This window comes from Triturus cristatus, chromosome 3_2 (assembly GCF_964204655.1).
Source record: "Triturus cristatus chromosome 3_2, aTriCri1.1, whole genome shotgun sequence".
Lineage (NCBI taxonomy): Eukaryota > Metazoa > Chordata > Amphibia > Caudata > Salamandridae > Triturus > Triturus cristatus.
The window spans coordinates 1,231,228,372-1,231,255,164 of NC_140584.1; the positions used below are offsets into that span (position 1 = coordinate 1,231,228,372).

The 26,793-nt window shown below is 46.3% G+C and overlaps 1 long non-coding RNA gene and 1 pseudogene across 1 annotated transcript in view; one reads left to right on the forward strand and one right to left on the reverse strand.

Annotated features, from left to right (window-relative positions):
- Nucleotides 1–4,796: 4,796 nt before the first annotated feature.
- LOC146859541 (proliferation-associated protein 2G4 pseudogene) lies at nucleotides 4,797–6,941 on the reverse strand (annotated as a pseudogene).
- A 734-nt stretch (nucleotides 6,942–7,675) lies between these two features.
- Nucleotides 7,676–26,793, forward strand: part of LOC146859542 (uncharacterized) — a 43,602-nt gene continuing 24,484 nt past the window's right edge. Inside the window, exon 1 of the long non-coding RNA XR_014980140.1 lies at nucleotides 7,676–7,763. This is a non-coding gene — a long non-coding RNA (uncharacterized LOC146859542). The remainder of the gene's footprint in view (nucleotides 7,764–26,793) is intronic.

Here is a 26,793-nt window from a genome sequence, read left to right on the forward strand (position 1 = left end):
TTCTGTTCTATATATATGATGTATTAATAGACCTTCAGGTTGCTATTTTTGTATATATAATTGTTGATATTTAAATTAAGTGTTGATTTGAGATCTTATATGTAATTTTATGTGTATTTGTCAAATGTTGGATGTTTGTTTTTCTTTTTGTGATGGTCTGTTGGAGATAGTGTTTAGATACAATTTTGATTCATTTGTTTGTCGTGTAAGTTGTCTGGACATTTTTATACCATTTGAACTCTTTAAAGATAAAATAAAGAAGTTATTTTTCTACAACTACTTGCCCCTTGGACTCTCTGAACTGTGCACCCCCATCTATTCATAATCTCTTCTGATCTGGAACACAGTGACGCCTCTCAACGGCTGGCGTTGGGGTTGATTGCATGGTCATTACAATTATTTGAACTGGTGTGAGGTGCGGCAAGAAAGGTCCGCCGTTGTTGCAATTTGATTATTTTTTTATTTTTTTTAGGAAGAGAGCAGTTTTAGACTGCTTTTTTTATTAATTTGTGTTTTTAAATAGTCTGAAGTAGAGCCGCCTCTCTCATTGTCCACAGAAGCCAACTGTACGCAGTGGGAAGTCCGAAGCTCATACGACAAAACAGGCCCCCTTTGCTGTTTCTTCGTGAAAGGGGAGAAAGAGGGACAGGGCTGAGTGGTCGCTCCCCAGTGCCTCCCTGCTTCAGTCGGTATCGTTGCTTGGCTGCCTATCTGCTCATTTAAATCATTATTGCTGCCTGCTGTGTGCCTGGTTGCCGCGCTGAACAATTTGCATTTCTGTACTGCTAAAGCGCCGCTTTTTCAGCATTTGCGCATTTCCGCTGGGCTCCCCCCTCCGCCTCCATTTTGCCTGTGTTGTTGTTGTTGTTGTGCTCATCTCTAGCCCGCCCCGCCTCCCAGCTGAGACGCCCTCCCACTGACCAGAACAGCGCTCCAATACCTGAAAGCGCCGTGACTCGCTCCTGTCCCTCGGGCTGAGTGGTCGCTCCCCAGTGCCTCCCTGCTTCAGTCGGTATCGTTGCTTGGCTGCCTATCTGCTCATTTAAATCATTATTGCTGCCTGCTGTGTGCCTGGTTGCCGCGCTGAACAATTTGCATTTCTGTACTGCTAAAGCGCCGCTTTTTCAGCATTTGCGCATTTCCGCTGGGCTCCCCCCTCCGCCTCCATTTTGCCTGTGTTGTTGTTGTTGTTGTGCTCATCTCTAGCCCGCCCCGCCTCCCAGCTGAGACGCCCTCCCACTGACCAGAACAGCGCTCCAATACCTGAAAGCGCCGTGACTCGCTCCTGTCCCTCGGGCTGAGTGGTCGCTCCCCAGTGCCTCCCTGCTTCAGTCGGTATCGTTGCTTGGCTGCCTATCTGCTCATTTAAATCATTATTGCTGCCTGCTGTGTGCCTGGTTGCCGCGCTGAACAATTTGCATTTCTGTACTGCTAAAGCGCCGCTTTTTCAGCATTTGCGCATTTCCGCTGGGCTCCCCCCTCCGCCTCCATTTTGCCTGTGTTGTTGTTGTTGTTGTGCTCATCTCTAGCCCGCCCCGCCTCCCAGTTGAGACGCCCTCGCCCCTCCCCCTCCGCTATCCATATATGACAGTAGTTCCCGCGCGCAGCGTCCACGCGCAGCGTCCGCGCCCAACCCGCGCCGAAGGTGCGCCAAAGGTAAGCCCGTCTACGCCCGTCTGCGCCTGGACCGCGCCCAGCGCCAGTCCCCCTGCCCCTCGCGCTGCCCAGCCCTCCCGCATTACCTACGATGCCGCCTCCCTCCTAGCCCTCGACCCCGGTCGCGCCCCCAACTGCGTCCAAGCCGCTCCTGGACACACCCATGGACCTTTCTCTTGCTACTCCTGCAAATTCATCGGCACCGACAACATCTCCGCTACTACCACACCACAGATTCCCGACCCCAACCACCTACAATGCATCCTTCTCAACACCCGATCTGTCCACAGACACGCCATTGACCTATGGAATCTACTAGACACCATTTCTCCGGACATCGCCTTCCTTACGGAAACATGGATGAACGCTTCCTCCGCCCCAGACATCACCATTGCCATCCCTGAAGACTATAAGATCACTCGCAAAGACCGTACCAGCCACACAGGAGGAGGAATCGCTATCGTCCATAAGAAATCAATCCGCATCTCAACCAGCTATGACGCCAACCTCGCCAACTCCGAACACCTTCACTTCCAGATCCACATCGACCCCAAGACCACACTCAGAGGCACCCTCCTCTACAGACCACCAGGACCCCGCGCAAAATTCAGTGAAGACATCACGGACTTCATCACTCCACTCGCGCTCCCCTCCAAAGAATGCATCCTTCTGGGAGACCTCAACTTTCACCTTGAAAAGATCAACGACCACAACACCACCACCCTCCTGGACAACCTCGCCAACCTCGGACTTAAACAACTGGTCACTTCCCCCACCCACATCGCAGGTCACACACTCGACCCCATCTTCTCCTCCAGCAATCATGTCTCCTTCAGCCACACTACGGATCTCCTCTGGACTGACCACAGCTGCGTTCACTTCACCTACAACAAGCCCAAACCCACCAACCACCTCCAACCGACTCTGCAAAGAATCTGGAACAAAATCACCTCCGACCAGATCTCCTCATCGCTCCTTCTAAACACCCCAGCCCACTCCTCGGACCCAAACCTAGCCGCCGCCAACTTCACCCGATGGCTATCCAACACCGCAGACACCTTAGCACCACTGAAAAAACGTCAAAGCAAACCTGGCAACAAGAAGGCCTCATGGTTCAACGATGATCTTAAGAAGTCCAAGAAACTCTGCCGCACCCTTGAAAAAGCGTGGAAAAAAGACCCAACCACCAGCACCAAGGACGCCTTCAAAAACGCCACCCGCACTCACCACCAACTAATCCGAAAGGCCAAGAAAACAGCATTCAAGGACCGACTCGACAACAACGCCCACAACAGCAAGGAACTTTTCAACATCGTCAAGGAGTTTTCCAATCCCTCGGCCAACTCCAACGACATCACCGCCTCTCAAGCCCTCTGCGACTCCCTAGCCTCATTCTTCCACAACAAGATTGCAGACATCCACAACAGCTTCGACAACCAACCCGGGGCCCAACCCACCCAACCACATGCTGAACACTCTCCCCCCGCGAACACCCTTAACGACTGGAACCCAATCTCCACTGAGGACACCATCCGCCTAATGAACTCCATCCACTCAGGATCCCCCACAGACCCATGCCCTCACCACATCTTCAACAAAGCAGACTCCGTCATAGCACCGCACCTCCGAGACGTCATCAACTGCTCCTTCAACTCCGCCACCTTTCCGGAAACCTGGAAACACGCTGAACTCACCGCCCTTCTGAAAAAACCCACAGCGGACCCCACCGAACTCAAAAATTACCGCCCCATCTCGCTCCTTCCATTCCCGGCCAAAGTAATCGAGAAAGCTGTCAACAACCAGCTCACCGCTTTCCTCGAAGCCAACAAATCCCTCGACTCCTCACAATCTGGCTTCCGAGCAAAACACAGCACTGAGACCGCCCTTATCGCAGCAACAGACGACATTCGAACCCTACTGGACAATGGAGACACAGTCGCCCTCATCCTCCTCGACCTCTCTGCTGCTTTCGACACAGTCTGCCACAGCACCCTGTTACAACGCCTCAATAACATCGGAATAAAAGGAAAAGCACTTGAATGGATCACCTCTTTCCTCACCGGAAGAACCCAGAGAGTCCGTCTTCCACCATTCAAGTCCGAGGCCACCGAAGTCATCTGTGGCGTACCACAAGGATCCTCTCTCAGCCCCACCCTCTTCAACGTATACATGAGCCCCCTCGCGACCATCGCCCGCCAACACAACCTCAACATCATCTCTTACGCGGATGACACTCAACTGATCCTTTCTCTCACCAAGGACCCCAGCACCTCCAAAACTAACCTACACGAAGGAATGAAAGAAGTTGCTGAATGGATGAAACATAGCCGTCTGAAACTGAACTCAGATAAAACAGAAGTCCTCATCCTAGGTACATCCCCCTCTGCATGGGACGACTCATGGTGGCCGGTAGCCCTTGGAAAAGCACCCATCCCGACAGACCACGCACGGAACCTAGGCGTTATCCTGGATTCTTCACTCTCAATGAACAGACAAGTCAGCGCCGTATCTTCATCTTGCTTCAACATTCTTCGCATGCTCAAAAAAACATTTAGATGGATCCCCACCGAAACCAGGAAAACAGTCACCCATGCTCTAGTCACGAGCCGACTGGACTACGGAAACACCCTCTACGCAGGCACTACCGCTAAACTCCAAAAGAAACTCCAACGAATCCAAAACGCCTCAGCCAGAATCATATTAGACATCCCACGCAACGAACACATCTCTGGTCACCTGAAAGACCTCCACTGGCTACCCGTCAATAAGAGAATCACTTTCCGACTGCTAACCCACGCACACAAATCACTCTACGACATCGGACCAGAATGCCTCAACTCAAGACTGTCCTTCTACACCCCCTCCCGCCAATTACGTTCCTCCAGCCAAGCCCTCGCCACCGTACCTCGCATCAACAAGACCACCATGGGAGGCAGATCCTTCTCTTACCTGGCTGCTAAAACATGGAACTCACTCCCCACTCACCTTCGCCTTACCCAGAACCACCTAGCTTTCAGAAAGCAACTTAAAACGTGGATTTTTGACAAGTAATCCTCCCCCCCCCCCTCCTTAGCGCCTTGAGACCCTCTGGGTATGTAGTGCGCTTTATAAATTCTCTGACTTGACTTGACTTGACTACAAAACCACTGGCAAATTGGAGTGAGGAAATTGGGAAGGGCCTCAGTCAGTGGTTTCAATCTTTTCGGCATCTCCACTGGTGGCATTTTCTGCATTCTTGGAGGCCTTCTTTTTTGTCTTTTTCTGGGTTTTCCGGCTTGCGGAACTCAGCAATAGTGCCTTCAGTTCGATATCCTGCACATCCAGTTCAGACTTGTATAATTCAGGCTCCAGTGGGCCACTGGTGATCCTCATAGGGCCATTAGCCATCAGCAGCACCGTGAACTTGAACTGGGCCACAAACTCCCCTTCCTTGTCATACAGGACATTAAAGGGCTGCAACAGCTCGTGTTTGGCACATTCAACCACACCCATTTGAGCTTTCTTCTCATCCTCAAACGCCATGAGAGTAAACGGCATTGCATCAAATCGTCGTTCAACCTCACTGAAGAAGGCACGGGAGGTTTTCATCTTCAAACCGTATTGCTTGGAAGGATCCCTTTTGTATATGGTGGTCCTCTGCCCAGCATCCTTTGGCTTTCCCTCTCCAGTGCTAACAAGGACATCTGCGGCATAAACTTCATGCACCTCAAACTCAGCCTTTTCATGGTCCTTCGTTTGCTGGTCGGTTGGGTTTTGGATGATCGTTTTCTCGCCATCGATCACATGCTGCTTCAGCTAATGTGACAACATCCCTTCAACAGCGTAACAGTTAAACGACTGAACAATTTTATTCCAGGCCTCGGTTACCTTAGAGTTCTGGTTCCCTGGTTTCACCAAACGCAATGCAGCCTCTGCACATATGTGTGCTGCCTTGAGAACATCAGCTTTGCGTCCAATAATTGGAGTTTCCTTTGTGGCACCCACAATGAAGCTGTGGGAAACATTAGCAATAAAGCCATCCACGTGGACTCTCAGATCAATTTTGACCAAGTCATCTTCCTTGAGTAAATAATCTTGGTCACTCTTCAAGGGAGAGAAGTGGCAGACACAATGATCACAGATATACTGGTTGGGAAAGCAATACCCTTTTTCCTTTCTGTGATAGATTTTCCCCTTCTCCGTCTGTGTTTGACACCCGGAAGTATACGTCCCCTCCCTTTAGGAGTAACCAAGTGGCTCACAAGTCCTGTTTTAACGTAGGACTTTTATTTCTAACAAACAGTCCTGATAGGGTGTTGTACCAGAGTATACAAAGTTCACATAATTGGCCGTCTATCGTATCTGTCCTTTATCCGAGAGTCTTCGGCTTCTTCCGGCTTTATTCTTCAACCAACACTGCCCGGGCCGGTGCTTCCCCAAAAGACCAACCGGAAAATAAAAAGAAACAAAGGACACTACTGTCACAAGTGGTCTACTTGGTTTATAGCTTAACAGGGTGCTCCCCTTCACCAATCTCCCTAGGTCACCGGGGTGAGTGCAGGGTAGTCAGGACTTATATAGTAGGAAAAAAGGAGAGGATGGTGCAAAGTTCTTTTCAAAATGTGAGGGTTTCTAATTTTTCCACAAACCCAAGAAACCCTTTCCCTCCAACCTCCTTCTGCACCCTTCCCTCCACGTCACTTGCCTGGAGCTACGGCCCCCTTGAACTGTAGCAGTGGGTATCTCGGTGTCCTGGTGCCTCTGGGAACTACCGGATACGGGCGTGTCATTTGTAGAGTGCTTCTCCCTCTGTATTGCTGGGTCGTCCTCCTCGGGTCTCCCGCCGGTGTTCTTCGTCCCGCCAGTCTCTGCTCCAGTGTTCAAGGCGTGAACTGCCGTCCACCTCTGTCCTGCACGCTCCTCTCGCCCGTCTTCCTCCGCTCGCTCTTCCTCTCTCGATTCGCCATCGGCCCGCTCCTTTTCTCGCGAGCCCGCTCCTCCCCTCAGCCCAGAAGCTAGACTGCTCACCGCTGACTCCAAAGGCGTCCCGTTGGGCGCCATCTTGAAGTTCTCGGCATCCGACCCAAAAATATCACATTTTCCTTCTCCTTTTTGAAGATTTTACCGGTCTCCTCCATGATCAGAGCATCACCCTTCTCACAAAGACTCAGGACCGAGCACCCACAAGTGGCGGCATCAATTACAGTCCGGAGGACCCGGTTGGCGATGTCGCCGCCCATCTTATACTTGGCCACCACCAGGTCCCCGGCGATGGTCTGCTCCTGCGGCTCATCGTCCCACGACATCTTCAGCGAGCAACGCGCGATGGCACAGGACGGTTGCAATTTGATTATTATACTAAGGAGATTGGGTTAAATGTGGATCAGCAGCTGCATTATTTTTTGAGAAGATGAAATGCCCATTACTGCATTTTCTGTGTGGATAATAGTTATCATAAGTATGTAATACAATAAATGATTTTTGGTTGCCCATTTCCTTAACTCAAGTTGAACACTCTTTTTCTCTTCGGTTAAAAATCATTATGTCTACTTTTCGGTTATATTTTTCTTATATAAAAAATATAGGAACCTAAATCTTACTAAAAGTATTTACGGGACGGAAAAATGCAGTGTTAATATATCACAACCAACACTGGATTTAGATGTTTTGTCACACCATCTTGATGAATTTTGAAAGTGACCTTACGCCCTTTCATATACTTAAAGGGTGATGTTTGCCTCCTCAATTATTGAAAAGCATACCATAAACACGGTGAAACACGTTTAAGAAGGGGCCCATTTTGGTACTTTCTTAATCACAATTAATTTGCTGAACATTTTGCACTGTATACAGAAGAATATAAGTAGCGTAACTATATGACATAGTTTGGGTCAAATAGCACTGTAAAAACGTTGAATACAGTGCAGTTGCGTGTTGATTTTGAAGATTTTGGTGCTTATTTGGAATTTCAAGATGGCACCCGTTTTAGAGACAATATGTGTCCTTTTTCTATTTTGATGACTCCCAGCTGTGAGAGATTGTATAAAGGAGGTAACACTCATTTCCTCTGTGTTCTCGGACTTGAGAGGCATTTTTTGGGCTACGTGGATGATGGAGCTGTCCTTACGGTAAGGGATAATTGATTGTGGATACATTGTTAAACTTTGAAGGACTATGCGGGTAGTTTGAAATAGTATACTTGTGCGATGTACAAATACGAATTTGGCATGTGTTATGAAGGCATCTTTTAAATATCTTGGTGCCTATTGGGTGCATTACATATGAATTTGTATTGGGATCTTGATGGGACATATATGGTTCCATTAGCTAAGTCTCGGACGACTGATTCGGATAGTGGTGACGGTGGATATTTTCTGAGATGTTAGGAATAGTTTGATACATGAGCGCACGTGCTGCAACCCTGACAATATAATCTGGATGTAAAGCAGGGACACGCATTTTGAATAAGTAAGCATGACTTTATAGAGGTTGTGGCTGGATGGTGTGTTATGATAGCGGGTTTATTATACTCCCTTTAGTGATTGGGATTGACAAGGTGGCGTTGCGCACAAGTGCCCAACTTGATATATGGATATGTGTTGTGATCTCAATGGGGCATATACGGTTCTATTGGCTAAGTCTTGGATGTTGAGCCAGATAGTGGTGATGGTTGACACTCTCTGAGATGTTAGAAATAGTGAGATACGTTAGCGCACGTTTTGCAACTCTGACAATGTTATGGATATGCAGAGCAGGGACACGCGTTCGCGTTTTGAACAAGCAAGCATGACCGCATAGAGGTTGTGGCTGGACGGTGTGTTATGGTAGTTATTGAGATGAATAAGGCGGTGTTGCGCACATGGGACCTAGTGATTTCTGGCTCAAAAGTTGATATTTGTGCTTTTCAGTACCATATGGATCTTAACTAATGATAGATACGAGCATTTTCTTTGGAGAAGTTTATACATTTTTACATCCCCAGATATATATATATTTTCAGAGCTCGTGTATTGGTCAGAGACCCTTCATGAATGATGATCATATTTTAACGCAGAGGACAGATATTTTACCCATTGTGGTTTGGAATTATCACCACAAGAAGTAGGTTTTCCATCTGCGTGTCAGATTCAGTAATGGAAGTAGGCATGTATATTAAGAGTGTGTCCTAATGATAGTTCTCTTTAATTTCACAGAGGAATATATACCAAAGATTGTAGAGGTATTTGAAATGCGTTCTCAGATACACATGACTTTGGGCTTTAAGGTGGACATATTGATCACTCTTCCATCACCTATTGTCAGTTTTTTGTGTTTTTGTGCTTGCATCTGACAATCTACAGTAGTTATGTTGGGCTGTTCTTTAATTAATGTCAGAAAAGTGTCATCACAGTTTTTTGACCAACATACGGTCATAGATTGGTATTTAGCTCTTTCACTTTGTCGTCGCAAATGATTTCCTCCATCACCAATCAGCAGGTGATCAAGGATGTCTCTTTTTCACCCCTTGTAATTTGGCTTACTAATATGTCTTGGCCCTTACAGGCATGGGTTTCCAGTCCCAGTGTATGTGACAAAACACATGTTGGCTGAAGAAAAACCATAAGAATGAATAAAGAAATAAAATGAACTCACAATACTGTGTTAACATTTATGCAAACAATGTGCAGATAATTGATTAGAGCCACTACAGACGTGTGCTGAGGATTTCCTTTGTGTATTCAGTGGCCTCCGCCACAATTTTGGGGGAGGGTGGTGGTTCTCCTCACCTTACAGCACCGTCTAGAATTTAGGATCTATTAATATATGTGCGATTTTCCTGAGTGGTGCCGTCTCACCTAGCTCAATACCACTGCCCGTTCAAAGGTCCTCCTCACACCCAATAGATTTGTGGTGGGGGCTACAACTCCTAATTAAATTAGTGGGAGCTCTTAGGTCATTCTGATTTCCTATATGAGTGCAGAATGTAAGTCAGTGTAAGTCAGTGGCACAGACTGTGAAAAAAAGATAAAAGAGGTGAACAAGGTACAATTAAAACTATTCTTGCAAAAATATATTTGACTTTATATTTATCTGGTGGGGATAGGATTAAAAATACACAAGAGCGAGTGCTCAGGGGAAGGATTCTAAAACCCTGATTGTACTATGATCTATGGTCAACATGTTTCTTCATACAAGTTACCCTTGTTTAAAGGGTTGAGGCATTCACCAAGACTTAAATCACTCTTCTGCGCACTATCAATGCTCTAATTAGTGCAAATGAATAATCACATACAGAATATAGAAAAAAGTGGTCACCAAAAATTTGAAGAAATGCACTTCTCCCAGACCGGTAAGAGAATAGAATACAATCAAACCAACCAGTTATATAAAACTTATTCTAACCCGCCAGACATGAGTCGTAATCGGAATCTGGCGGGCTGTGCCTGCGCAAAGCAGGCTCAGCACCGCCAAACTCATAATCAGCCTCTATTTTGTAACTGTGTTTTCCTTTTTAACAAGCCCAGCGGCTACTTTGTGCTAGTAGTGTTATGCACAACATGATTTAAAAGGCCACGTAAAAACCATCTGATGCAGCTCAAGCAGGATATGGTCCCCAACATACAATCCTGGGTGTTTTCTAGAAGTGGCCCATTACTGTTTAATGTGAGATCACTTATTGTGACATGGTTCGCAATGGCATGTTCACACGTAAAGTCAAGGCATAAGCGGGCTAACATTACCATTAAAGTCAGAATGTTAATGAAACACCAATACCGCATAGTAGAAAACACGATATCCATGCCATTATATGCAAAATAACTTCATTGTTTACAATGCCATGCCTGCGCATCGACTGGGAGGGAAAATGCGGGCAAAAGTTCCCATCAAAGTCCGAACTCATGGAAACAAAAGTATCTTGCATAAAAACATTATACAACATGTGTTACCATGCCTCTCACCCGTCTGTCGTCCTAGGGGAGTCCACATATCACCAGGAGCAAGGAAGCCGGACCGCCTGACATGCTTGTTTCAAAGGAACAAAGCAACATGTTCTAATGACATCAGGGAGATGCTATTGTGGTCACATGTCACATGGGAATGCAGGGAGAAGCAGATCTCACAGCACAGCTCAATGCATAGGGAGTCGCTACATTCTCCGATCCGTAGAAAAAGAGGATGTGGTTGCAAAATATGGGGCATATCAACAAGAAATTGCGATAATTATCGCTAAGCGCTGTTAGCAGGAAAAAATTTTATTGCCGGCCAAGTCCTTTGTTTATCGCCGCCGTAGCTACATGTCTCCTCTACTACCTTCAATATTAAGAACCATGTAAAAAGGGGCATACCAAAAAATTAACAACACAGGCCATATAAACCAACATCACCAGCACTAATCCATACAAAAGTCTATTTCACAATCCCTCAAGGCATGTCACTACCCATGTTGCTCTGTACTCCTTGATAGCCTTACCAGTGCGCAATCTGTGGTAATCCCTGTTATCCAGAAGCTAAACACTAAAAACACAATATACAGGCTGCCGCTTTAAATTCACCCATCATGCATGTCTACAATGGTGTGGAATGGTCACATCTACGTGCTATAAAGGCACTAGTATGGTACCAGCTCACCTGGCTCAGTGTTGACATCGCACTCGCTGTCTTCATCTACAAATGGTCAAAAGAAATGGTCCAATGCCCTAGCCGCATGAAGTGATCCCTTGCCCACTGTACCCTTGACCAGTAGTAGCCTAACTATCCCATCACACTCTGCTCATTTGGTGAACTGGAACTCCATTGATCTAAACTCGTGGCCCCACTTGCCTTCCAGTGCATCGTAATATCCCCTCATGGCCAATAACAATACCCTAACCATAAACTTGTGGCAAGCCCACTTTGAGCCGTGTGTGGGAAGCAATGTAGGACACAAGACCCCTACGACAGATCAACCTCCCTGTCTGTCAACACCTTCAATACTGTTATCACTATGGTCCAATAAGTTGCCTAAAGTGGTCACCCCCAAATCATGTGAGGAAAGTTTGCCCCTTCTCCCTGAACCCTTGTGCATGCCTATGAGTCAGTGTAGAAACATGCATTGACTTCCTTCCGGTGTGAGGTAAGGCAATGTAAAACATTTAAAATAAGCCTTTGGAAGCGGGTGTGCCTGCTGGACCTCTATGCATACTCTACAATCTCTGCACAAGCCCTTTCCGGGATCTCTTGAACTACATCTACCTCCCATTTCAATTCAGTTTGTCCAAAGGGGGCAGCTCCACGAGACCCATGCGCATGTACAGGCATGTGACTGCCTTAAACTTTACAGCTGCTGTCAATATGTATTGGCACCCTAAAGAAAGCTCAGGTCATGCTTGGTCCCCTTTACAATACGCACGAATATCCGCTGTGATCGCTGCATTGAGTATGTAGTCCCCCCTTCGAAACTCAAACTGCTCATGCAGAGTCTAGAATGTTTGCGCCTGGTAAGGTGCACAATACGGCCCACCACTGCCACACACACTCCACATGTTGGACAAAATCTGTGGGTAATGGGTGTGACACTGTCTGCTCAGATAGCAACAGCATTTGCCATACATGCTGCACCATACTCTGAAAGGGTAATCCAAAAGAAGTGCAGGAAGCAAGATTAAACAGACGCAATGCACACAACACAAATTTCAAGGAGCCAAAGCAACTTAGAGGCACATGTGTCCTACACAGTGCAGCTTTGTAGAACAACACAGCATATATAATCAAGGAAGTTCTTTCAATTATCGCCACTTCAGCGGCATGAAACAGACACCAAAGCGGTGATAATGTGCCTGATAACATGCAGCAGAGAATTCTAATCAAAGCCCATGTTCACACCAGAACATGTGCTTCTCCTGGAATTCTATGTGGCACATTTCCAGGGACATCTTTGCTGCCTGTAGCGGAAGTCTCCTGCTGCTAAAGCACAGAAAACACCATGGATGTCCATGATAACATGCCCCCAAGTAGGGTCCCATTGCCAATGTGCCAAAAGTGGGCACTCATCACACATCACCAATAGCACACTAAACACATGCACATGTGCAAGCCCCTGCAAAGCTGCAACTCCTTTAGCCACACTGATAAGGCATGTGATAGGGCATGATGGATAGCATGCCTGCAGGACAAAGAGATTCATGGTGCAGGACAACTCACTGATGTTGCGGAGTGTAGAACTCATCCTCGAGGGAGCATGTCACACCCTGGCACAAACTTATGTACACACAACCCCTGATGTGACCAAGACACTAGATGACCTACTATGCACAAGTGTCACTACTCTGACAAGGATACACCATCCACACAGATTTACACATGTCTGCATTGTCCATACACAGAAGTCAAAGGCCCATTTCATGAAAGGGACAAGGGGCAGCTAAACAAAGGCAGCAGGTGCCACCATCACACAATGCAGTGTACACACATACTAATCGGAGTAAATCACATTGCATCAGTCACATAACACAAACCAAGACACAACAGGTAGCATTTGTGTGTAGACACTGTCAAGACACATTTCTCACCTAGGCAACTAGTGATATTACAACGTACAAGTACACACACACATCTGTGATGTCTCTGCAATAATCACCATCCAGTCACTAGCATGCATATTGTACAAAATATCTATCATGTACAGTCTCCCTCAGTCTGATTGTTAAGTCAAATAATGCTTGCCCATACATGGATCACACTGTTAAACTGTATCTCCCATGAAAATTTCAAAGGGAGCGACAACACCTCCTGGACAGCGAGACGACCCACTCCACCACGATGACTCGTCCCAAACACCGACTATCAATATGCATGGGTTTGAGCGTCTTCTCGATTCCTTAGCAACACCAACTCCAGTAGCAGGGCTACCCACCAGCATTGCACCCAGCCCACCCCCTGCACAAACCACCCAGCAGCAAGCACCGCCAACCACAGCTGCCTCCCAGGACCCAGCCAACACATATGAGGACTTTCAAACCATGGTGCTGGAGGTCCAACTGGAGACATAGGACTTTGTGTGGGTGGGCTTGGAGAGCCTGGCAGCCAACTTTGAGGAGCTCAGCGGGTGTCTGAATCGCCTTGAAAACAACTTTGTGAGGCTACCAGACATCCACACCTCCCTCAATCACATCCATCACTCCCTGGATGACATTGCTGGGGTCCTGATCCGGAGAGTGGAAACAGTGTCCCGGCAGGATAGCTCCAGCAGTGTCTCTGCTGCATTATCCAGACTGGTAGGGGACTGGAGTCCAGGGAGCGGAGGGAGCTCCAACAGATGGCTGCCACGGCTCAACACCAGCGCACTCTGGAACAGATATGACAGTCCATGCTTCTCCACATGACAGCTTTACCTCCCCACGGTCTTGTGACATCTGATGCTTGCGCATCCACATCCTCAGCTCCACACCCTGATGTGTCTGTGCCTCACAGTGCTGCTCCCACCATACCACCTCCCACATGTGAGACACCATCGGACGAATCTGAGGATGAAACTGCCACCATGGTGATGCGCAAGTCCAGCTAGCAGTGATGTACAAAGGCCTGTCGGTTTGTACGCAACAACATTTTATTGCCCTTCCTCTCCCACTGTCTGCCGACGTCCATCAACACCTAGCGTGGACCCACACATTGACCCACAGCAAATCTCCTCTTGTTCATTGACAATGGCACTGGCACTGCTAAATCCGCCTCCTCCCCTGGCTCTGTTGCTCGCAATGGACTGCAAATCCTATGTCCTATGGTCAAGTTCTGGTCATTGCAAAACCTCTTTTGTTTGTAAATAAATGTTAATCACACAGGTGCGGGTTTCCATGACCAATCAAGTATTTAACTTAGGTAATAAGTAAGGGGCTGTGAATTCACAAGAAGGTCCAGCAAGGCTAATTCAATCAATGTACATGTGTCACCTGACACGGATAGGCAGTGAGATGGCCGTGTATGTGCAAAAGCAATCTAGATAATTTTCCTATGACAACATCTTTAAAGTGCACCACTAACCCCTGAGAGTCTTAAGGAGCAGGGGTGGGTGGGAATCTGCCACTGCTTGGAAAACCCGTTCTTGAGGAGTCACATTAATGTCAGCATAAGATGTGCCTGCTGCAGGAGGGTGGGGAGAGTGTTCCAGTTTTTTATGTTGAGGTGGCATAATGATCTCCTGCAGGAGTTAGCTGTTTAGATGCGGGGGACTGTGGCAATTGCAATGTCAGCATAGCGGACCTGCTGGATTGGGGTGCAGAAGCTGAGTCTTCTGTTGAGGTATGCATATCCGGTGTTGTGGAGTGGCTTGTGTGCGTGGTTCTTGAGCGTGGAGGTGAGACACTTGTTGGCGGTGAGCCAGTGCAGGTCTCACAGGTGGGGTGTGATGTGCTATCGGCGAGGGATGTTAAGGACCAGGCGTGCAGAGGCGTTTTTAATGCATCTAAAGTTGTTATTAGAGTTTGGTCGAGGCTTCTGCATAGAGGATGTTACCGTATTCCAACTTGCTGCTGCAGAGTGCCTGTGTGACTGTACTCCATGTCTTGGTGGTAATCCACCTGTTGAACTTGACAAGCATCTGGAGGGTGATGAAGTAGGAGGACGAGATGGTGTTTTCCGGCTTTGGCATGGAGATGTTGAACCCCATGGTGCATGCGTGGGTGGTTGGTGCTGGATCTGTTCCCAGGGCAGCCGCACACCAGGAGGTGCCTCAATGTGTAGGGGGTGGATTTGAGGATGAGCATTTCTGTCTTGTCTGATGTTCATCTCCTTTTGGCAGTCCTTCGTCCACTCAGCAATGTCTTACAGTCCTACATGGTGTATGGTTGTGTAAGTGAGGGTGGCCATGGTGAGGGAGAAGATCAGCTGGGTGATGTTCTCGTAGGACATGATGTTGAGGTTGGGCAGTTGGGTAACGTGTGCAAGTGGTGACATGTACATGTAGAGCAATGTTGTGTGAGGGATGAGCCCTGGGGTAATCTGCAGAAGATTACTGTGGACTCTGAGCAGGAACGGTGGAGGAGGGTGGACTGGGTTTTGCCGTAGAGGGAGGAGTTTGTCCAGTCACAAGCCTGGTCTCGGATTTCGTTGTCATGTATGCGCGTGCATAGTGTGCAGTGCAAGACAGTGTTGAAGTCAAATCACAGGTACTGGTCAATGAGTGCTGCTCTTTCACTGTTGTCCATCCATGGCATTATGTCATTGGTGGCGGAGATGTGTCGAGTTTGCTGCAGGAGTTGTCGCTGAAGCGCAAATGGGACGGATCCTGGATGCTGTTCCCATAGAGTTAGTTGGTCAGTTGTCTGTTGATGGTCTTCGCAATGACACCTCACACAAATGGTAGCAGGGAGATGGGACGTAAGCAAAAGGCGGTCCTTGGGGGTCAGTCTTTTGTTTGTGGAGTAAGGGGTTGATATCGGCGTGCTTCCAGCTCTGCGTCAATGTTGAATTTACGAGGGAGATGTTGATGCTTATCTGGAAATGGGGTGCAATGGTGGGGCTGGCTTTGGAGCAGATGTGGTGTGGGCATGTGCCTGACGTTGATCCGTAGTGGATGTAGTACCAGATGTGCATTGTGTTTGTGTTGTTTACGTTGGTCCAGGAGAGCAGGGGCTTGGCGTGTATGGGATCCGTGGTGATGGAGGTTTCAGTGCTAGTCGTGGCAGTCGTGGCGTTGTAGCTATCGTGGATGGCTGCACCCTTGCGATGGACAAAAGTAACTAAGGAGTTGCACAGGTCTTGCAAAGGTGGGAAGGTGTTGTCGTTGGAGCTGGTTTTGGAGAGTTCTGTCACTAGGTTGAAGAGCACTTAGCTGGTGTGTGCGTTGTTGGCAATTTGGACTTTGAAGGAGGCCCAATTGCGTATCTGAGGAGTTGATGGTGTCTTTCTTCTCTAGCTCATGGCAGGGCAGCATTGAGGCCTGCTGTTCTGCATTGAACCAGCTGGCTTACTTGCTGGTGTATCTGTTGGAGTATGTCTTAATCTGGGCTAGTGGGTTTGCGCTGTTACCTATCCCTTGTCTGACGTTCTGGGCACTGGAGTGAGTGTCGGTGGTTGTGCTCCAGGCACGGTTGATGGTTAGCTGTGCTTCTGTGACTGCTCCAGCAGTGCCAGTGGATCTGTTCGGTGTGGTGGCGCGTGATGTCTTCATGGAATGCAAATTTGCTGCATTGATGGTTGTTCCAGTGGAGGTTGGCTGGGTGGTTGGAGTAAACGTGGGAGCTTGCGGATAATATGTGGTCAAGCGTGTGGCTGTTGTGGTGGATGGGTGTTGTGGCAAGTTGTATGAGCCCGAGGGTGGCCAGGGTGTCGGTCAGGGTGGTGGATATGGTGCTGTCAATGTACACGAGGTGGAAGTTCAGCTCTAAGTTAAGGATGTAGTCTGTGGATGTGAGGGCGTGTGTACCGACAAAGTTGGTGATGGAGATGCAGAACTGTGTTCGGGGTCTGGAGGCTATGTAGACGCAGGTTACTCTGAGGGTTGTTTTTGGATTGTTGTGGATCTGGATGTGCATGTTTCTGGCGTTGATGAGGATGATGTCGTGGTTGTTTGAGACTCTGCGAGTGTTCCTGTTGACGATGTCAATTCATAGACCTACTCCGTTGGTGCGGTCCCTGTGGTTGATCTTGTAGCTGCACAGGATGGCTATGGCGAGGTAGTGTTCTGAGGAGGGGTACAGTTAGGTCACTGTCATGGAGACCATGTCTGGGGAGGTAGAGTTGAGTAGGTCCGAGAGTTCACTTGTGTGTTGGCATCTGTGGCAGGTGTTGGGGACAATGCATCTTAGGTAGTTTGCTTACAACACAGTGGGTGGATTTGCAGAGTCAATGCTGGTGACAATGCAGTTTCGGCTGGAGATGTGTCCTTGTGTGCGTTCTGTTCTGGGCAGGAAGCAGGTGTGTGATCGTCCTATGTTGAGGGCGTTGAGTGTGCTAGCATCGTAGTGGCAACGTGTGTAGTTGCGTTAGCGGACCCAGGATGTTTGTGCACTTTGCGCGGACCCGGCGTGGATGTACGCAAGTGGAAGGGGAGGTGGGCGGATCACCCTGGCATGTGGGTGTTACGAAAGTCCGTGTTGCTGTGTGGCTCAGCAGGGGAAACTGTGGGGGAAGGGAGAGCGGAGGCGGTTTGAAAAACACGTGTCCAAATACAGGCCAAGAAATGTAAATGAGCAATACAACTAAACCCATCAGAAGGGGGCACAGTGTTGCAAAATAAATAACACTTGCAATGATGGCAAAGATGAGACAACCGGAGTCAGATAGTGAAGAAGGGCAACAGGGTGCCCCACAAGATTACACGGCCCAAATTGCACTGACAACATTGATCCGATGGCACAACTAGCAATATCCCAATTCTGGTCACACAACATGTATGACATATGTGTGAGAAATTACAATCTTTCATGCATGGTATTCACCCACTTGTTGAGGAACTGCTGAATGGACTTTGACTGAGTGTCCCCTGGACTCCTGCCAAACAGGTGCCCAGGACCTATGTTCCCCCCCTAAACACTAACATTCACAATTGTCAAACCATGGACAACTAACCTACAATCCACGTCTGGTTTCGAGGCTGCCTAGGCTGCCACACATCAGACATGTTGCTGGACCCCAGGGTGTACAGACCCCGCTCCCCTGGGCCTGCAATAATGCACATGCTGGGCGGGGTGCTAGGTCTCCTCCCCCAGAATGGCCAGGGGGAACCTTCAAAGGCATGCAGACTCAGTGAGCTTCTACAGGCCACGGCTGTACCCAGAAAACTGCGCCCAACACCCCATTCTGACACCCACTGGCCGGAAACACAAAATAAGGACAGGGTATGTTCCAGCCTGCCCACACCAACCCTCAGGTGGGGGAGGCAAGGTGAAGCCCATCTCCGTGCGCTCTCCATCTTGAAGATGTGAAGCCCTGCACAATCAGGACTAGGCTACTGACCCACTCCCACAGGTGAGTGGCAGGATAGTGTGTGTATCCACCCCAGGGCAGAGACCCATTGGTCCCTGCCCTGTACCTACCTGAAATGCAAATAAACATTGTATTTAGAGGCACCCTGAAGCTTCCTTTGCCTGATTTAGAAAAAGCAAGGAAGAGCAAGAAGAAAGAAACTACCATGCAGCTGCTAAGAAGAGGAAGACACCAACTGCTTTGGCCCCAGCCCTACCGGCCTGTCGACCCTTGAAACTGTTCCTGCCACAGCCCAGACCCACTTGTGGCCAGCAACCTCACAAACCCCTGCGGACCTGGCTATCTTGTGTCTCTGATCATATGGGAGGCCCATGAGCAGTAACTCTGCTCAAAGCAAGTTTCTAACCCCTGGCATCATCACGGAACCGCAAAGCCTGCACACCCTGTACTGGACAAGCCTGGCCTGTGTCGGAGTGGACAAAGACATCGTTGACGACCCCCCCGGCAACTGTGACCCCGAATCTGGCCACCAAGGTCTCACCGCGATGCTCATTAGGATGCCTGCAGCCTCAGAACCAGGGACCCCCCCGGCCACAATCAACAGAGGGTAAGATTTACCAAGACCAAAAGTCACCCCAGCACCCGGCGCACTACGGCCCCCTATGCCCGACTCCTGGGGACATACCCACCCTCCAAATACCCAATTTAACTCACAAAGTGGTGGGGGCACATGAAGAAACTGCGACCCCGAGCTTGCAGCCTTGGTTTGCCCAGAAGCTTTCCCATTGCAATCCATTGAGCGCAAAAAGGGTCGAAGGCACCCTGCACCCACCTGCCCAATTGGCCCTGGCAGTGTAACTTCTACTCCTACCTACTTCCCACATTTGCCCTGAGCAAGTGAGTAGGACCCCAGCTCCCACAGCCATGTGGCCTGCTAGTCAGCAGCCAGCAACCAAGGACCCCCTGCCTCCCATGGGATAACATGGTGCAAAACTCACTCTGCCCCGTCCGACACAGTCCCACAGATGGTGTAACAACTGTACAAACCTGAGCCTGGGGGAACCTTGAGTCTGTGCCCAGAACCTTAACTCTGCCAATCAAGTACTTACCAAAAAGCCGATAACCCAAATGTGTTCCATAGGGTAACATTGATTGGTTTCATAAGAAATTCCTTGTAAGTGTTGAGATTCTAAAAGTTAAAGTTTTTGCTTATAAACAACCAACTAACAGAAATGGAACAACTCAACTGCTATTAGGAGAGATCCCAATGCTGGATCTTGTTGCCCAGCACTGACCCTGAAAACCACTCACAACCGAACTTACCAATCACACTATTTTCTTCCATAGGAAATCATTGGCGGTTTCACTGTCAAATTTCTTCTTGGGGTCAAGTTTAGTAATTGCAAATTATTTCAGGAAAATCACACAAGCAACTACAACGGATATACTCACATGTTTCCAAGACCTTGCACAGGACTGAATATAGGATCCAGGCCATGACTTACAAAAGTTATCCTGGAAGTAATCATTACCAAATCACTTCACACTCACATTGAGCTCAATGTATTATTGTGTTTGAAATTGTGTTGCCTATTGCAACAACTTGTAACTATTACCTACCAAAGTCAATGGCACATTGCCAAAGTATGAAACTAAAGCCTCGCAATCTGAGTAAGTATCTGTTGATGCCTATTGTTGGTTACAAAATAAAACAAACATATATATTTATATCAAAAACAGTGGCCTTGAGTTCAGTTATTGAGTGTGTGAGACCACCTGCTGACTGAGTGTGTACAACAAAGGATTTGCACTGTCCTCTGATACTGCCTTACTGCTTGAGCAAGCTAACACTTCATAGAGTAAGGTCATATCTAACTTTAACCTCTGCACAAACTCTGGTGACTGTGGACTCTGTGCACACCGTACCTATTTGGGAACAGTATATACCTAGCCACTTTCTAACAATATGCATCTGTGACAACATGTACAAGTCTGTTGCAGGACACAAGTAGTGTCACAAAGAATGATAGCAAAGCATACTCTCCGGGCATATAGCCAAACACGGGACGTGTTGGCCAAAGATTGTTGTGATGTAGCACATTGCCTGTCACATCTCTAGGTGTTCACAACAGATTCACATTGCTGAGGAGACCCAAGGGCACAGGTCTAACATACATATATGGAACTACAAACTAAGCCACACTGAAGTTGAGTCCACAATACTTACTGATTCCAAAGTGCATTGTGTCAGTCAGCTCCTACCTGTGCAAAACCTATGCAAAAGCCACTTCTGAGCACTGCCATGAAGTGCACACACATTGGCCAATGTGCCCACGGAGGACATTTGAACTGCACTCAGCATATAGTCTGGATCAGTGGCAAGATTACAAGGGTGTCATCACTATGAGACAATGCGATAGTAACAGCTGGGATGAGTGGCTATGGCACTGTTGGTACAGGGAGCAATGCCGCATGTCACCACTTGTGTGCAGCACAACTGTGTATCTGCAAACCAACATCATCCGGTCCCAAGGCATTACTGTAATGAGTAAGTGTGTCACAAAAGCAAGAAACTCGAAGTTAAGTCTGTATTCCGGACAGTGCTAATACTCCAAGACACCTGTGAGTGACCTCTATTCCAAACTCAATACTCAATCTCATATGACTCATGTGACTCACTGACACTGCTGTGCCATGTGACATTAACAATGGACACACAAATGACCAACAGCATGCATGGAATAGAGATCGATTGGCCATGGCCAGGAACATGTGAGATGTTGGAGATCACAATGAACTGTCACCAGAGTAGGCCGTAAACCATAATTGCTAATCTATCAGACATGCAGGGTTATTGTGCTCACATCTAAGGTATCTGGGCTCAATCCATCCTGCTGAGTGACAGGTCACGACCATAGTTACAAGCACAATGATTAATCCAAAGATGGTTTGATTTGCACACGATGGTGCAAGACCCACTCCCCCGCATCAGCCATGATATAAGTGCTGGCAGAAATCTATGGTTAACACGATTTATTATACAAAGACATATATATATAAAATGATAACCTACACTAATCTATGTCCCTAACTCTAGCCCTAACCTAAGTACAAATATGAATTCTACCTAAAACTATCTTAACTAACTATTTACAAACACAGAAAAAGAATAAATACATCAACACCCCACCCACAGATAAATAAAACCTATCCCCAAATCCTATAAAATACAATTAGTAAAACCAGTCTAAAACTAACCCTAACTAAGCCTACACTTAACCTATGCTAAACAACACATACAACTAGGACATCACACAACATAATAATAAAAGGGGGACAGTGTGGGAAGGGAGAAGAGGGGGGTGAGAACTGGGGCAGTGTTCAGGGCAGTCCGAGGTGGGCCCTGATCTCGTGGATCTGCCTGTTCAAGTAGAGGAACTCATGGCGGAGGTCCTGTAGGAGGCTAGTGTGGCCCTGGAGAATCCTCATTATCTGTGCCACTCCAGGGTCCATGGGGGCCTGTGTGGGGGCTGGTGCCGGTGCCGGTACTGGTGCTGGTGCAGGGGCTGGTGCTGGTGCCGGTGCTGGTGCTGGTGTGGGGGCTGGTGCTGGGGCTGGGGCTGGTGCAGGTGGCGGTGCATGCTGGCCTGGCACCGGTGCGGGTGTGGCAGCAGGGGGATCGACATCCCGGGATCCCACGACGACACCTGTGGTGGATGGTGTAGAGCCGCTGCCAGTGGTGATACATTCTGGCAGCGACGCCAGGTCCCTGCCCTCCTCTCGGCCCGGTACCTCCGTGCCATCAACCAGTAACCCTTGTGTCCCTTCCGCACATGGAGGTACCGGTCCTTGGCGACCTGGAACCGGTGCTGTTCCTCAGGTGTCATGTCGTCTGAGAGAGAATAAAAATCTATGTCAGTTTTCTTTCCCCTACACTATGTAACCGTATCACAAGTGGAAAACAACATGTTAAGTCAAGGACTGACATGTTAAACACAATGTCTATGTATGATTAAATAACTACATGCTGTTGAGGCTGACATGACAGTGCATGGCATGGGACATGCACTGACACAACTGAAAGCTAAGGATACGCTACAAACATAACACCTTTGGACAACCGGGCTGTGTGTGACCTGTACAATTGACTTCATTCGGGAGGCATAACCCCTACATGCACAGCTCAACCCTCTCCCGACATGTGACAGACAGCTGCATCAGAATTAAAATGCACATGTGCAGCCATGTGTGTCCCCCAGGAACTGTGTGCAGAACATCAAGTCAGTTCCAAGACAGGCAAGGGTGAATGTGTGCAGGTGTGAATACCTACCTATTGTAGTCTCACACTACATGCACAATAACAGGCCTGGGACTGCCCTACTCACACTTGTAATCATGCTGCATCATGCCGCACACATGGAAACATGTTTAGGGTATGAATGCGGACTTAGGCACTTACTCACTCCAGCATTACTATGCAATTGGTGATAGTCATCCACTGCGAGGGGGATACATCATTGACCCACAACTGCCAGTCATGCATGTGTTGTAACCCCCAATTGCACTCCATAGTAGAGATGAGCACGCATGCTTCAACTACGCAAACTGTTACAACGGATTACACATTGTAATGGCACCCTGGGGTCATGAGGATTGTGTAATTGTTATGGCTAATGTGTACACACAGACCTTGTTGCCACAGTCCTGATTACCTCATCTATGTGACATAAAATGATGCAGAGCTAATGCATGTCTATGAAATGTGTGTTAAGTGATGTCACCAATTGTGTCAGATGAGTTGGTACACATGATCCTGATTACAGCCTGGTATGTCCACACGGACATAGCCTGTCAACACCATTGCAGTGCACAAATATCAATTCTCAATTGACGTACACATCTATGGAATGTGTTTGTGTAACACACCATTGACAATATTGGATCTGAGCTACACCCTGCCACTTCTGCTTCTGTGCTATGCAGCATACCTTAGGTATCACTGTGCCAAGATGTATGACCTTGTACAGACATAATAGCACTGCCTCATTGTGCACAATGCTACACCCACTGTACGCCCCTTGGACGATGTCAACCGCATGTAAGTGTGCCATCTTGCTTAGGCTGCGCAAATGAACATGGGAGTAAATGCTAGTGGCCTATTGCCATCACAACTGCAGTGTAAATGCCTGGTTGGCCGCATTATTAGCTCGCAAATAGGCACATACATTGACACGTGTATCAATGACTGTTGATGGACAAACTCACAACTCTAAATGAGGGATGTATGACGTTACAACGCATGCTATTACAACGCATACCTTTACAACGCATTTTTTACAACGCTAGTACTACTACAACGCATTACTTTACAACGAATTCTCTTACAACGCCAAACCTATATAAATACTGAAAACAGCTGTTACAACGAAGTATATTACAACGCATACCATTACAACGCGATATTTTTTTTTTTTTAATTAAAAGTACAATAAAATCTGGCACGGGATGCAGGGAAATTAGGGGTTTTAGGGTGGGGAAGTGTATTAAAACGTGGAGAATAACTGTACGTAAACCGCCTGAAACGCATTACCAAATTAATACTCGGGTATTAAAATTAATACTCGAGTATTAAAATTAATACTCAACATTCCCCAAAAAATCCGTTTTCACACATTACTAAGCTTTTAAAAAATAACGAAACAATAAATAACAGAGCAAACACATTTTTAACATGATTAGATCGCAAAGTAAGTAAACCAACTGAAACATAACACACATACACATAGGCGCCATTTTACCCATCTCACTTGTAAAACTTGTCCTACCACAGTTTCTATGTAAACAATACCAAAAGACATGCTCCAAAATGGATGCCAAAAAGGAGCAAATGAATGAAAACAATATTTGTTAAAAAGCATTTTGTAAATTATCATTTTCCACAGTAAAACAAAGCATTAAAAAAAACACATCGAACGCAGTTTTTTAAAAAATTAATAGTGACACAGAGTAAAACTTATAAATACAAGGGAGACCCCATTTTGCACTCAGTTGATTATCAACTAGCAGAGAGAGCAGACGTAATAAGCTGACCCTCTGTCACCTGCACTGCGACCTCCTCAGAGAGAGCACAGAATTCACTCGTGAAAGCATAACAGCAGAACAACTACTAGTAAGTTATTAATATATTTCTAAACGTTAGTTTTTATAAAAATATATTTTCATAACCCACAAAAAATATAATTTTAATTAATAATAAAAACTTTACAAATCTAATGTTTCAATATATTATCAACAAAATTAAACTCAAAATTAAAAGAAGTTTTTTATTTTCCACAACCAGAAAATCGGAAGATTTTGACATTCCTCATTAGCTGCACCTATTTTGGCATCCTCACCACGTTAACGATTGTCAAACTCAATTGTTCAGGTAAATGTTATTTATGTATAATGGTTTTACTTATTAAATTTATTTTTATAAATTTTCTAAAGTCATGTTTGGCAAAGGTGTTTTTTTTTTATTACTCAATCTCACCACATAGTAAACGAAAAATTACCATGATGCTGGAGTAACAATTTCTAATAAGACTTCAGTTAGTTACCACATCTGCAACAGCGTTTCATATTACTAGGGCAAATATTTGTATTCTAAGTCCATGAATGTTCTGCATTTTACTAATTTAGTAACAGTTTCGAAATTACCTGTTATGTTTTAGTTGAAAAATGCATCAAATGTCTAGTATGTTTACTCTCACCAATTGTTACTCATACTCCTTTTTCATATTAACAAAGTGTGTTTTTTTTTTTTTTTTTCTAACCAACGTTGACAAAGGAACAATTATTTTTGTTTTTTTTTCCACCAGAGAACATCTTTTCTCCCAAAAAATTTCAACCTCCTACAAGCATAAGGTTAAAGGGACGATAACAAAAAAACCACTGGAAAAGGTATGTAACCTTTTCCATTTTTTTAGTACTATACATTATTAATCCTTCCTTTTGCAATTATTCCTCCTCTAACGGACCAAATTTGAAAACTAATGGATAGTTTAGAGAAACAATATACTATTTCTACTCTAGGAAGGAGCAACATTAGGGATATTTCAGTGTAGTGTAGGTATACATATCTCTATTTCTACAGCAGTAAGGTGCATTGATTAGGACAGTGTCATGCAGTACTAGTTATATTGTATGTCAGTATAATTTTAAAGATACTCAGTTTCAACATTTGTAACCACCGTTAATTATTTTTTTTTCCTCTTTTTTTTTCCCAAAGAAAACAACTTTAAATCACAACGAAAATCTTGAGCCAACAAAGGAAATCATCTTCAGCCACCTCATCCAGAAAAGCGAGTTCTACGAAACAAGGTATTTATTTTCAGCACGGATTCTTAACCTTAAAAATACTACAATAACTATGACATTGCTAAAGTTTTCAAAAAAAAATCAATGCAGTTATGATTACATTTCCCCATTTCAGAATTATATTTTATGTCTAAAGGATGGTTTAGCATTACGGAAATTGTTATGTGCTGCAACTTATATCACATGTGCGATTTTTTAAGGAAATTTTTAAAATACACATTTCTCAACATCGTTCTGTTTCCAAATTTTTTTCTTTTTTCACTTTTCCAGACATTTATTTATCGATTCCACAACAAATCACCTTGTAAGTGTCTACACAAGCCTACACACCAATACCACTGAACAAGAGTCAGCAAGAAAAGCAATTTCAAAAGAAAAAGGTAATTTCAAGCAACATTGTAAGGTGCAGCAGATTTTTAAATGTACCATGCTTTAGAGGTAACAATTAACTATTCAAAATCCAGGAAGGTGCAGCAGTAGGGAAAGTGTTGGATAGTGTAGGGGTATCAATTTACTATTCTAACTCCATGAAGGTGCATCAGTAGGGAAAGTGTTGGATAGTGTAGGGGTATCAATTTACTATCCTAACTCCAGGAAGGTGCATCAGTAGGGAAAGTGTTGGATAGTGTAGGGGTATCAATTTACTATTCTAACTCCAGGAAGGTGCAGCAGTAGGGAAAGTGTTGGATAGTGTAGGGGTATCAATGTACTATTCTAACTCCAGGAAGGTGCATCAGTAGGGAAAGTGTTGGAGAGTGTAGGGGTATCAATTTACTATTCTAACTCCAGGAAGGTGCATCAGTAGGGAAAATGTTGGATAGTGTAGGGGTATCAATTTACTATTCTAACTCCAGGAAGGTGCATCAGTAGGGAAAGTGTTGGATAGTGTAGGGGTATCAATTTACTATTCTAACTCCA